General features: G+C 41.7%; 1 protein-coding gene across 1 annotated transcript in view; it reads right to left on the bottom strand.

Moving 5' to 3' along the window:
* Positions 1 to 14,952, bottom strand: part of SORCS3 (sortilin related VPS10 domain containing receptor 3) — a 606,008-nt gene that overhangs the window by 235,345 nt on the left and 355,711 nt on the right. The gene's annotated exons all lie outside the window — the stretch shown is intronic.

Raw genomic sequence — 14,952 nt, 5'->3', positions numbered from 1 at the left:
ATTTATTCAGACCAGGCTCTTACTCCATGAGTAAGTACCAACTACTATGTGTGTCCAACTCTGCACATGGGAAAAATAGGCAAAACTACTCTGACCCTCAAATATACATACAGGTCCACCACATCAAATGGGAAAATGGGGCAAAGGCTAAGGCTCCAGGAGGTGAGAGATGGGAAAGATAAACTGGGGTAAAAATGGAACAATGAGGCTTCCTGAAGAAATATATTTTGAGCTAGGCCTTTGGAAATAGGTGGTGTGGGCCAGAGAGAAGGTGGATTGAGATTTTCCTGGGTGGAAGAGACAATGTGGAGAAAGGTGTTAATATGGCTAAGGTCTTGAGCTTGGCTCTGGGGGCGCTTCTAAGAGAAAGGAGGGATGTGATAACAGTTGCTGGCCAAAAGCAGGTGGAGGAAAAAAAAAAAAAAAAAAGCAGGTGGAGGCTGTCTGTCTGTCTGTCTCCCTATTCATCCATCCATCTATCTATTTGCAGATGTTTTTATATCTCTCTGTATGTATATTTATATTGGAGAGGGGCTTGGGAGGAAGGAGAGGGTTTGTGAGGACCAGACCATCCCATATGGGAAGAATATATCCACATAATTTACTGCAAGAACTGAGTATTCCATGCAGGGTTTTAAGAAATAGATCACTTTCTTTCCCATGGCATATGCTGAGACTTAAGACAGATGTTTTTCAATTAAATATAGGAGAGACTTTGGTTGGTGCCTTCTACAACCCAAAGATATCAATCAGACTCTCTGTCGGCCCTGCTTCCAACCTGAGCAAACAGAACCCCAAATTCCTTCAAATAAAAGCAGGAGAGGAAGACTGTGTCTTCCTCTGCTGCAAACTCTAGCAACAGGTCAGGCAAAAACCTTGAGGGTCACACCGACCCCTGAATCTGCCAGGGAAATCATCAGACCCTCCATCATGGAGGCTGCTTGTCATGGCAGAATGCCACCCACCACAGCTCCTGCTCGGGCGTACTGCTGGGAGAAGCACGGCTCCTCTCATCCCATGCTCCTCCCAACAGAAACAACTAGAGCTCAGTGCCGATCTACTCATCCAAGCCTGTTCCACTTCCTGCCTCCCTGTGTCTGGTTTTGCTTTTTCAGCTTTTCAGTTTGACTGATGAGAGAAAAATCAACTTGAATTCTCTGCCTGGAGGCTGATTCAGATGAACAGAAAGAGCAGGCTCCTATTCATTAAGGGCCTTGGGTTAGCTACCTTGTCTCTCAATCTACAGGAAGTTGCTGAGTCTGAAATGAACTGTATTCTCCCACAAGCTGAATCTTCGCAGCCTCTCCATCCATCCATCCATCCATCCATTCATTCATTCATTCACTAAAAGTACCTCAAACAACTACTATGCTTTAAGCACTGAACTAAGTGCAGGGATTACAAAGGTTAAAAATACCATGGATAGTAAAAGATAGAAATCCAGACAATTACACTGCCATGCATTATATGCCATAATATTAACACTGTTTATCTCTGCAATGGTAAGATTGCGGGCAATTGATATTTTCTTCTTTCAGTTTTTGGGATTTTTAAAAAATTATTGTGAACATGTATTACTTTAGTAATTTAAAAGATGAAAGCTCTGACACTGAAATAGAAACAAAGCACATAGGCAATCACTCAACAGAAAGTGCTAGAAGATTGTTTAATGGTATGAAAATGTTCATTATATATTATTTATTTAAAAATACGTTACAAACCATGCACATATGGATGCTAATTTTATTTAAAGTATTGCATAACTTGAAATATATTAGAAGAGAATATGTCAAAACATTAGTAGTGGTTATCTCTGAATTGTGGAATGATGGGTAATTTATATACTTTTTAAAGCTTCCCATTATTTTTAGATTTCTTTACAATAGATATATATTATACTTCAGTAGTAATAGTAGCCTATGGTTTATTCTATTTAAATTTATGTAACAATAATTTTCTTTTTATAATGTACATGTTATATTTATCTATCTTTTGAAAGACCAAGAATCAAACTTGCAATTTTTCCACTGGGGAACTGGAATTAGACAAAGCAACACGGGACTTTCCATAAAATGGTATTTCACAGAGGTTATTATCATGGATAGCGGTGAATGAATCCTTCCTTGGACAGAAAATGTATTAGCTCACGCAGTGTTTATATAGTCCTGCATGGCTTCAACCCAAGGTGTTTCATGCAACATTAAAATAAAATGTATTTTCCAAACAATAAACATGTTTAAAACATTTCTTGTTTACACAAAGTTACACGTGAGATGGTGTTCTCCTCCATATACTGTCTTATGATGTCCCCCCCCTTCAAGGATGTCATTCTTGGACCTTTACCAAAGAACAATCCAGACCCCCTTCTCTCCCTTCTTCCACTATATGTCATGGTCTCATCTCTCTTAACAAGCACGCACTCAGTAGTGACATGCACACGCAGCGCCCTAAATGAATCATCGGAACAGCTGGAAAATATGAAAGAGCACGTTCTTTTCCTTATTGATTCCGTTATTCGTTCCTTAATTATATCAGCCTGCCAGGGAAAAGCATCTGATAGCTGAAAAACTAAAGAGGCAATTTAATCAATGTAATATTCCACAGGAAGAACAACAAGTTGTATCTGGAAAGCTTAAGTTCAAAGAATAATACGACTGCATTAGGAGGTTATGGGTTGAATTATGCCCCACCCCCCAAAAAAAGATCTGTCTAAGTCCTAACGCCCAGTATCTCAGAATGTGACCTTATTTGGAAATAAGGTCTTTGCAGATGATCAAGTTAAAATAAGGTCAGGATGGGCCTTAATCCAATATGACTGATATTGTCATAAGGAGAAATTTGGACACACAGACAGACACAGAGGGGAGACAATGAGAAGACACCCAGAGAGAAGGCCATGTGAAGACAAAGAATTTTAGTGATGTATATACAAGCCAAGGGATGCCAAAGACTTCTGGCAAATCACCAAAAGCTAAGAAGAATGGAAGCCTCCCCTACAGGTTTTAGAGGGAGCATGGTCCTGCTAACACCTTCATTTTAGACTTCTAGCCTCCAGAATGGTGGGACAATGGAATTCTATTGTTCCAAGTCATCCAGTTTGTGACACTTCGTTATAGCAGCCCTAGGAAACTAATATAGGCATCTTACGCTTGCTACCAGGAGTACTAATGACAGATCTGGCTACATTTTTCTGTTGTTTTCTTGTCTGCACTCCTAGGCATTTAGTTGTAAGGCCAGAAGTATTGTTTAGGGCCACACTGTTGAATCTGCGGTTGAAAACCAAACTCTCATTTGCCTATATTTCTCTGTCCTGTGCCTTTTTACCACACCCCTAAGGATATTTTCTAAGAATAACTGTGAATTCATAAAGACCATATGGCAGTAACCAGACATAATCAGAAGGGGTGACAAACTATACATTTTATAGCAGCTTTTGGTATTCCAGCCAGATTCCCTAGAGCCAGCAGATCTCCCATGTAGAGGGAAGGACGGTTTGGAATACATTTATATAAAAGCTCTCCCCTGTAGGCAAATTCAAACTTAGTGTGTAACTGTCCTGATTTTTTGCTCAAAACCCATGGAGTTTAGGTAGCATTCCACTGAACTATGGCCATGACGATCCCGGTCTTCAAAAAAAAAATGAGACTGGTTTCTGCTCAAAATAAGGTCTCTGCACCTTTTTCCTTGGTAGCCACAGAGCAAGTGGGAGGGCTTGGCTGGCTTCTGCAAGGCTGAAGGAAGAATCCCCTGGGTTGTGGCAATATTAGTGGTAGGCAGGAGAGAAACCAGGTCACATAGCAACAAAGAGTCCTTCCAACCTGTGCCTCTGGTTCCTTCCTCAGATGTTCTCCAACGAACTCCTTTCTTGATAACGAGGGGAAACAATTGCATCCAAGGTCTCTCTAAGCTCTGGAGATGTAGACAAGAACTTCTGTCCTCAGTAACCATTTTCCTTTGCCCTTAGGAGTTATAAGGCATCTACACCATAAAGATATTTATAAAAAGACGTAGACAATCACCTAGTTATGCCATCCTATTGGAGATGGCAACATTTTTCTTCCCTTCTTGAAGGTTTCTAGCCACGAAGATTTTCTCTCTCTCAGATGGTTTACATCATCCATTCCTTCATTTAACAAATATTGATCAAAAGTCCATTAAGAACCAAGCACTGTTCTGTGGGTTTAGGATACATCAGTAAACCAAAAAGACAAAAAGTCTCTGCTGTCAGGGATTTTACATTCTAGCGGAGATCAAGAACTCAAATGCCCTAAAGTTCACTGTGTGAATAAGTGAGGGAGGGATAAGAAAAGCAGTACCACTACTTGTATTCTTTAGACACAGGCTCATTTTGCTGGCACGTAATGCACTAAGGAAATTTCTTTGCTTATCCAAGAGGATTTTTCCCATTTTTATTGAAACACTTGATAAAAGGCTACCTTTTATTTTCCTGCTTTTAATAGAGACATGAGTTCAAAAAATGTTTCACTTTCCTCTTAACTCTAAGAAAAACACCATACAAGTCTGATAATGTTTGGCAGATGAAATTTCCCCACAATGCTGGGGAGGAGCAGGGAGTCCAGAGAGCTCATGCTCCATCAAAAAATGGGCTTAGCTGTTCCCTAGCTGGACAGGAGTGCTGAGCCAGTGTGGTCAGGCTTTAGAACACTGAAGAGAACCTGAAAATTCGGATTTTTTATGGGAAATCTCCATATTTTTCAATTTTGGCAAAACTTGAAAAATTCAAAACATACTGCAGGGCAAATAAGATGTGTCTTAATCCAGATGGCCAAGTGCTGCCTCAGGACCACGATCTGAATCCTAGCACAGACCTACAACTGCCCGCAGGAGACAGTGGGGCTATTTGACCTTGAAGTAAGACTGCCAGATTTAGCCAATAAAAATACAGAATGGGAATTTGTATTTTCAGATAAAAAATAAACCATTTTTTTTGTGTAAGTGCATCCTGTGTAACAGTAGGGATATGCCTATATATATATATATTTTTTTTTTTTTTTTTTTTGCGGTACGCGGGCCTCTCACTGTTGTGGCCTCTCCCATTGTGGAGCACAGGCTCCGGACGCGCAGGCTCAGCGGCCATGGCTCACGGGCCCAGTCGCTCCGCGGCATGTGGGATCTTCCCGGACCGGGGCACGAACCCGTGTCCCCTGCATCGGCAGGCGGACTCCCAACCACTGTGCCACCAGGGAAGCCCGATATGCCTATATTTTTAAAACGTTGTTATTTACCTGAAATTCAGATTTAATTACATGCCCTATATTTTGTCTGGCAACGTTACCTTGAAGTCCCTCCCATTCCACCTCTAAAAGTCTGAATTATAAGATGCAGCCCCTTATATTGGGCTTCTTTACTCTTTGACATTGGATGCCACCAAGTGAATAAAAGAATCTCCAAATTACTGTAAATACTTCCTGTAATCCATTCAGTCAATCTATTTAATGTTAACTGAGCACTAGCCCGTGCTAAGCTCACTACCAGGTATGATGATACAAAGGTGAAGAACACAAGGCTCCCTGATCTCTAGATGAGAAGACGGATGTGTCAACAGGTAAGTGCAACATGACACAAGGAAGCCCCTGTCAACAGAGGCAGAGGAGGGCTAGGAGGATTCAAAGGAAGGAGCGGTCAGGTCTGCTGGGCTTGGCACTGGGCCAGGGACTGAGTCAGAACGGATGAAGAGGAGCTGGCCTGAAGGGTAAGTTCCCCCCAAAACACTGCAGCTAACAAAGGTGAAGATTTCTAGACATTAGAAAAGATGTTGGAAAAACAAACATTATCTCATCCTCCTACAAAAGTACAACTCATTTGGCCATGGATCAGTGTACACTGGTCTAACTGTCACATCTCAAAGGAGGAAGAGCAGAGATGGAAAGGGGTCTGAATAAGGGCATGTAAAGGATTCAAGAGGAACAGGGGAAAACAGCTCTGCAAGAGCATAGGTGTGAGGATAAAATGAAGACTTAAAGGTGCGCCGTGAGAGTGAAGGCTATGAAAGCGAGAGGGGTAAGGAGATACACACTTGTTTATCAAGTTTCAAAACATCCTCCCTCGAAACCTAAAAGAGGCAAGATTACAACAGCAAAAACGAACGACTACTTTTAAAAGCAAGTTCATAAAATTCATTACTCTAAGAAGTCGGTGAGAAAAGCACAGGATATCCTATAACAGTTTAAGACTCAATGCTTCTCAAAGTTTTTTCATCAAAACATCTCTAACAGCCAAAGGGAATAAAGCATCCCACCAGGAATCTGGAGGTTTGACCTTTTAAGCAGTCTGAAATAAGGGCAAACATTTTCAAGTCTCTAATTTTCACCAGAAAATTCCAGGGTTGTTTTATAGTCTACTCTATATCTGTGCTTAGAATAAAAAAATAAATTTCTTCACAAACCTTCAAGTGAAATGGACCCTCCAGAAAGACACTCTATATCTATCATACTCTCTTTACACCACTGTCCCCGAGAGGTGCATTTTTGAGTCCCAGTTTGAAGAGGGGGGAGTGACACCAAAAATGGCTGATGCATAATTAGGGACCAGATGCTACTGATGGGGGCGACTCATTTAACTGTCTCAACTGTGTTTTCTGTAGGGTGACTACAAGCGGGGTTTGTGATCATTTCTTGGTGCCTATGACAACTGGAATCCTGGATTTGATATGAGGAGACACCCTTGCGCAGGGTTTTCACTTAATTTTATGACCAAGGGAGAGGAAAACATGTAGTTCTGGTGATACCATACTTGCAAGAAAGCAATTCCATTAGACCCTGTTTGCTAACATAGCAAGCCTTATTTTTGTCATAGCTTTTGTAGGATTCCTCAGGCTTATCCACCCGACTGGACCTCCAGTTCAGAGGTCATACGTACATCTGAATAAGCAAAGCCTTTTGTTTCCCAAGTCAGTGTTCTACTCCTTGCTAGAGGTGCTGGTGACTCTAAAGGCCCATTTGAGCACACAAAGCATAGACGATGCTTGCGCCCAGATGCCCCAATGCCCACCCCACAGTAAAGATCCTTTCTTCCAATCGGGCACACAGAAACTGGCTCATAAGGATGTTAGCGTCTACACTCTGTCAAAGGTGCTCATTCCCCACCTGCCTTTTCCTCCAGGATTCTCTCCATCCGCCTTATTTTCCAAGTTGCAGTCACACTAGCCTTCTTTAGCTTCTCAAACATGCCATGGACTCTCAATTCCAAGGGCTTTTGCACACGCTGTCCTGTCTGCCTAAAATGCCCTTCCTCCACTCTGCACCTTCTCCCTCTTTCCATGCATGTACCCAACTGCTGCTCCATGTCAGGTCTCAGCAGAAATAGCCCTTCCTAAGGGAAGCTCCTGCCCCAGACAGCATGAGGTCCACCTGCCATCTGCTCTCATGGCTCTCTATCCTCTTATTTCATAATATTCACCAAAATATGAAATTATATATTTGTGTAATTATATGACTGACGTCTGTCCTCCTTTCTAGATAGTAGGAATTGCCACTTTAATAGTCCCAGGTGTTTAACACAGTGCCAGGTCTGGAAGAATAGATGCTCAATAAATATGTCCTGAATGAATACATGATTATTCCATTTCAAGCCTTTCAAAGTTCTATTCCTTCCACCTGAAAGGCCTCCCTTCCCTTCCCAAACTTGTCTAAATTCTACCCTTCTTTCAATATTAGTTCAAATTGTCTCCTGTCCATGAAGCCACACTTGGTCAAAAGAGACAAGATTATAAAAGGAAAACTAAAGGACTACTTTTAAAAGCAAATTCATAAAAGAAGCTGGAGAGAAAGGAAGAGTATCCTATGAATAGTATCTCTTTTCTCATAATTAACACCAAGTGTCCAACCAGACTCCAGTAACAGGTTTCTCTTATAAGCTCTCAAATTGCTTTTATTTAATTCATCCAGATTAATCCAGTGAATCAATCTGGTCACTTAATTCACTTATGCATCAAAACTTCAGGTAATCTCTTCAGATAGATTAGGGGCCCCTGGGTGAGAGAATCCCATCTGAAATCTTGACCCCTTCAAAGAAACTTCCACTGAGCTGCTCGACAACACAGAATCAGAGAATCATAAACTTTTATAGCTAAGAGTGTCCTTAGAGGTAATTTGGAAAATTCTTTTTACAGATGGGGAATCTAAGGCTCAGAGAACCTAAGTGACTTGCCTAGTATCACACAGCTAGTTAATTGTGGAGCTAGAATTCAAACCCAGCGTCTTGATTCCCACCTCAATGCTCTTGTAATTGTGCTGTATTGTCGTTTTTTGTTAATTGCTTGATTCTAAATGAAAAACAAGTTAATATAACCTCACAGGGATAATGGCTCATTTGGGTATACCATACATGAATAACACCGTGCCTTGAATCTCTTCAGCACTTTTATTTACAAATCGTTTTCACAATTCATTTTATCCTCTTTCACGCTGAAGAGTATTTTCTGAGCTAACAGACACATGAGACAATCTTACAAACAATTCACATAGTATTTACCAAAATCCATTCTTTTGTCTCCACAGTCCTATTCTCTTGGCCATTTTCCTTTGCAAGCAGATTCTATTCATTTTTATTCATTATGATTCAGAAGCATCTCATTTTAAGCAGCACCCTTTGAACGCAAATGTTGGTATTCCTCCATAAGCTGACTTTGTTCTGACCCACACCTCTCCCCCTATACCCGTGTTCTCTCTCCTTCATGGTTTTGGTTTCACATCACCTCCTACTATTAATATCCACTTTATCACCTACTTTACTGGCTTTTCACTGCATTCAATTTGTCTTTAACTCTTTTCCAAGTTCAACTTTGTTTTTCTTTCCCCCAAAACATGAACCTAAAAGAGATGGAAAGAACTTAATTTTTTTTTAGTTTTAGGTCATCTATTTAATGTAAATTACTATCTTTAAGTATCAAAACAATAATACCTGCCTTTAATTTGGAAGAAATGAAGACTTTACTAGACCTACCGTATGAAACACCATTTGAAATATATCTCCAGGTGGACTATTTGAACATGTTCATGATTTTAGTATTAATACGGGACCAGAAACTCTAAAAATTCATTCAAACTCAAGACATTAAAGGGGAAAAAATAGTGTATACTTCAAAGTCTATTCTTTCAGAAAAATAAAAATAAAGACAAAAAGAAACTTACATTTATGGGGGATCTGCCCCTGACAGGTATTTCTGTATATAGCTTAGCTGACTCAAAATAAACACTTTTTGATGGTTATTTCTGTCCACACTTCTTGGAGAAGAACACTGAGGACTTGCTCTAGATCCCAAAGCAAACTCCAGGACATCTGATTCCAAAACCAGTGTTCATTCCAAAGTATCTGCTCCCATAGAAAAATGAGTGCTATCAAGGAAACAACCTGAATTGTAAGGGAGCTCAAACTATAATATCCTAGAAAGGTTGTCAAAACTTGAGGTTGTGGCACAGAAAACTGACCAAGGAGCAAAGAGGTTTATTACTGTTTTCAAACATGGGAAAAAGTTGTTCTGTGGAAGGACAATGAGACTTTCTCCTGCTGCATCGAAGGGCAGAGCAGGACCAAAAAGGTGATCTAGACAGAAGTAAACGTTGTTTTGACATAAGAAATAACATTCTAATGGAAAGGACTCCCCAAGGCTGGAAGAAGCTTCCTTGCATGGCAACAAGTTCTCCAGGGAGTTACTGGATGTGCTTAAGTAGAGAATGGATGAGCACTTTGATTAAGGTGATACCATCAGGAAATTAAAGCGTCAGATAGGGTTTAAGCCAATGAGTTCTTAGGTACCTTTAGATACATGATCTTTGATTCTTAATCCAAGAGCAATAATCCTAGGAAGAGAACCCAAGAGAATATTCACTAATCAATGCTCCCTAAACATTTGTAAAAGCTGGCAGAGGAATTTTTTTCAAAGGCACTCAAGTGTTGTTGGAAAGGCCGGGACTCTGTGTGGCAGCTTTGATGGATTCATTCAGCCTCCCTGTACCTAAGACCTTTGCAAAAGGATTTTCAGCTCCTCCCTTCAAGAGCTAGAATTTATTTCTTCACCCCTTGTTTGGGCATCAGAATGCAGTAGAAGAATCTCAGTTCTGAGTGTAGTCCCTCAGAAGCCTTGGACACTTCCAGTCTTTCAGAATGCTGTCACCCAGGCTGAACAAACCTTGGCTAGCCTGCTGGAGGATGAAAGACCACATGGAAGAGAACCCAGCCTACAGCCATCTCAGACCATCATACAGCCAGCTGAGCTCTAACTAGAAAAGCGAGCCCAGACAAAATCAACACAGCTGCCAACCCAGCCACAGCTGACCACAGACACATGAATGAATCTAGCCGAGACCAGAAGAATCACCCAACTAATCCACAGAGTTGTGAGCAATAATTCAGGTTTATTGTTGTAAGCTTCTAAGTTTAGGGAGAGTTGGTTACACAGCATTAGCTAGCTGCTACACAGACCTTAGATACAAGTCTTGGCTCTACCACTGGCCTAGCTGAGCTGTTTTGAGGAAGACTTTAGGTTCTTCAATCTCAGTCTTCTTATCTAAGTATGATGAAGGGCTTTCTCCACAATAGTGGCTCTCAAACGTCAAAGTTTTTCAGATGTCTTGTTAAAAATGTATATTTCAGGCCCTCCTCTAGAAATTCTGATTTGGAGGGTCAAGAGTGGAGCCCGGAAATATGCATTTTGACAGGATATCAGATGATTCTAATGTAAATGCAGAGGAACCACACATGGAGAAACTCTGTTCTAGATCATTCTTATGGAAGCTTGGACATTTGTAACTAAGCTCATCATCCTGTCTTCAGCCAATCTCTACCTTCATCACAGGTAGAGGATGCCCAGCTGAACATTTGGAGCTCCTTAGAGATGGGGGTGTCACAGACACTCTAAGGCCCAGTAGAGAAGAGTGACTTGCCCTTAAGTCAGACAGCTTTTGGCTCTTAAGTCAGACAGCTTTTCGCTCCTGGGAAACCCGCTCCTAGCTCCATCCCAGAAACCAGAACCTGGGAAAAGAAGATAGGCAGACTGCTTCCACTCAAAAAGATTCTGTCCAACTGCCAATGCTGGAACACGATTACACAGCAAACAGCATAGCCTCAGCTAAAACGCAGAGTAACAGCTGGACTGTGTTCCCTGAAAGTACAATGCATTTATTACACAGATAATTAGACTTCCCTCTAGATCCAAAAGTCATATGGTCTGTGCATTAAGCAAAGGGGACTTACCACAGCCTAGCCAACCCTTGCCCAAAGCGCACAGAAAATGCTGATCCCTGGGTTCTAAAATGGGGTGAGGAGGGAGCTGGGGTGAAGCCAGGAAGACAGCAACTTCTCTGATGTTCTTCTGTTCTTGGCTTTAGTGACCCAAGTCAGTGGTTCTCAACTCTGCATCACAGTTACCCAAAAGTTTTAAACAATAGTGATACCTGGGCCCCATCTTAGAAAACTTAAATCAGAATCTTTAGGAATCGCCTACTTGGGCACAGGTATTTTTAAAGGTCTCCAGGTAACTCTAGTGTGCAGACAGGGTTGAATACTACTGGTCTAAAACAGAGGTTGGCAGACTATGATCCACCCTTTCTCATAAAGAAAGTGTGACTGGAACCTAGCCATACTCATTCGTTTAGAGTTGAGCGTTGCAACAGAGATCATATGGCTAGCAAAGCCTAAAATACTATTCAGTCCTTTACAGAAAGTTTGCCGACCACTGCCCTTAGGTACTGGTCTTTAGCATCGGTTAAGAGGTCCCAACAGAGGAATTTTATCCAGAATGCCTCCTAGCTTGGTTACACACCCTTTTTACCTATTTCTCCAACACCAGGAGCCCACAAGTACACGATAATAATAAAAACTAATGTCTAACGAGTACTTATTATACGTCAGGTACTAGATTAAGTGGTTTGCATCTTCGCCTTTAAACCCTACAACCACCCTGAGAGGAAATCTGGTTATCGTCATCTTACAGAATGGAAGACGGAGCTTTGGAGAGGACTAAGTTACTTGTCTGAAAACATAGAGTAAGTGCAGAGATCAGATTTAAATCAGGCTGTCTGATTCCATGGCCGATGTGCTCAATAACCACACAAGCCAAGATTCACAGCATGGAAACATGGAGCTTCTGAGCCAGACAGCAATGTGAGCTTGGGCAGGCTGCTTCCAGGGGCAGGGCTAGGGGAGTTCTAAGAATATCTACCATACAGAGCTGTGGTAAGATCAGGGGTAGCACGATGCCTACTAAAATGAAACTGTCTGGCAGACAAACTATTTTTTTGTCAGATTTTTCTTCTGGAGACACTCTTGACAATATTTCACTAATTATTTTCATCCATTTAATCACTCAGTAATTTAGTGAACACCTTACCTGAACCAGGCATGGTTCTATATTCTAAGGATACAGCAAAGAACAAGGTGCTAGAGAACACAGTTGTCAAAAAAATATGTGTATATATTTTAAAATATATTTCATTCACTTACTGCCCATTTCTCCCACTACCATGTACACTCCATGAACTGAGGGGTCAGCAGCCTTTTGTGCTTGGGAACAGTAGACAGATCCCAGCACAATGCTTGGGGGGCCACTGTAAATAGTGAAACCACCAAAGAAAAGCACAAAAATACAAAAAAACATAGCACAAAGCAGACCATGAAAAAGACAGTTCTTTGTACCCTGAGAACTCAAACAAGAAGGCAGAGCATCGCCTTGTTCAATCTCTGCTGGGAACATGCACGTCAGGTGACTCCAATTTTTTGCCACTCAGCACATGTTTGCAAATGTCCACAAAAACTTTCTGAGTACTGATTTGGGGGTTATAAGTGAACTTTAGCGAGTAGGTAAATTCTCAAATACGGAATCCGCAAATAATGAGGATCAACTGTATGATGTCATGCAAAGGTAACTACTAAGAGGATCAAAGCAGGATAAGGGGATAAAGCAAGAAAGGGGTACTATTTTTGTGAAGGCGCTCAGTGAAGACCTCTTTGAATAGCTAACATGTGAGCAGAAAACTGAATGAAATGAAAGAGCAGGTGATGTGAACATCTGAAAACTGACCTAGGAGGGAAGAAGAGCAAGGGCAAGGACCCCGAAGTGGGAGTGTAGTGGCATCTTGGAGGAACACTACAGGCCAGTGTAGCTGGAGCAGTGCACAGTGAGGGAAGCCTTGGGAGATGAAGTCAGAGAGAAATCAGGGAGGACTTCATGTACAAGGCATATCTATCCTCGATAGGATCTGGGGTCTTCTATGCATGATGGAAGTGCATGGAGGCATCTGAAGATAAGTCTGCCACAATCTAATTTAAGTTTTAAAGATCACTTGCAGAAAGTAGGGGATCCACAGAGAAGGGATGATTGGGGTGGTCCAGGGAAAAGGGGGTTAGTCCAGGGAAAAGGGGTGGTGGCCTGCACTAGCCTATGAATGGTGGAGTTGGGAAGGTGGAGGGATTGGCAAAATGTTCTGGAGGTAATGCCAATAAGATTTGGTGATGGAAGGGCTGTGAGATCTGAGAGTAAAAGAGGCATCACAGACAACTCAAAGATTTTGGACTCTACCAACTGCGTAGTGGAGGAAGATGAGAGAAATGATCATATTCAGGATATGTTTTGCAGGTAGACATGACAAGATTTGCTGCTGTACTCGAGTCGAGTTTGAGAGAAGGAGACAATTCCAAGATGTTGAGCCTTTAGAAAGGGGTGTCATTTACTATAATTCAAATCTGGGAAAATTAAGAGTGTGTGAGGGTATCAAGAGGTACATGCATTAATTTATTCCTCTTTGGATTTTTATGTGTGTGTGTGAGTGAGAGAGAGAGAGAGAGAGAGAGAGAGAGAGAGAGAGAGAGAGAAAAGAGAAAATTATAATTAAGTAATAGGTACTCATCAAATGTGTATAAATTATCTATCGTGTATGCTCTGCTAAGTACTAGGGATAGGCAGAAACAAAACACAGCCGCCATGGAGGAGCCTGAAATCGAACGGCGGAAACAGACAATTAAGCAGGTGATTATTTTATTTTTTTCAATACAGGTTCTGAAGCCAGAGAATGTCAGGCAATGCCCAGTGCAACACAGAAAGAACACTGGAGTGAGATCCAAGCGTGCTAATCTGTGGAAACTCCAATTTCTCCAAAGAAAGACCTGAGAAAGAATGATTTTGCTGGTCTCATAAATACAGTCAAGAGTTTTCAGCACAGCTGTTGAATAAATCACTACTAGGTTCTCCTTGGGAAAAGGCTTCTGAGAAGCCTGGGCAGGCCAATAGCCGCCATGACATCAAGTGGCACACAAATGTCTCCTCGCTCAAAGGGTAGCCCTCAGCTCCCAGGACCGGCATCCCCACGTTCATTCATCCACCTGCTGAACTCGTCCGTAGGTGTGCTTGCTACTTTGAACGTGTAACCAAGAGCAACCCGGCAGGAGACAGACACAAAACTCGAAGTCCTCAAGCAAGGGAAAAACCTCTGCAGACAAATGAAACACAACTTCCTCCAAGGTTTGAGCAAGGCCAAAGTAGCTCTCTTGAGGAAAAGCCCTGCTGAAGGCAAGATACTTTTCCCTCTGAGTGTGTTTCTACCTTTCTCTCTGGTCCCAGCACTGACAGAGACCAAACTGAAAAATAAGACACAGTCCTTGCCCTCAGACTCCACAGTATAGCTGGCAGAGACCAGCATTTTCAAAAAGAACTTACTGTAGAAATCCAAGAGGGAAATAAACAAAGAAAATATAAAACTATGAAACTGTTGCACTCACACAGCAGAGCTTCCTGACCTCACGACAGATAATTACCAGGCACACAGGCCGTTGGTTACACATTCTGTCTGAAAGTTCTGCGTTCAGAAAAAGGCTCTGTTTAATGCTGAAGCAGGCAGCTTATACACACACACACATTTATACACACTCCTTGGCCGCCTCTTTTCTAGATATATGCCTGGAGTTTCTACTCTCCTCTGGGGGAGAATGTATAGATAT

This window comes from Phocoena sinus, chromosome 16 (assembly GCF_008692025.1).
Source record: "Phocoena sinus isolate mPhoSin1 chromosome 16, mPhoSin1.pri, whole genome shotgun sequence".
In the NCBI taxonomy this organism is placed as follows: Eukaryota; Metazoa; Chordata; class Mammalia; order Artiodactyla; family Phocoenidae; genus Phocoena; species Phocoena sinus.
The sequence above is the reverse complement of the archived record's forward strand: the minus strand, read 5'-3'. Positions and strand labels throughout refer to the sequence as shown.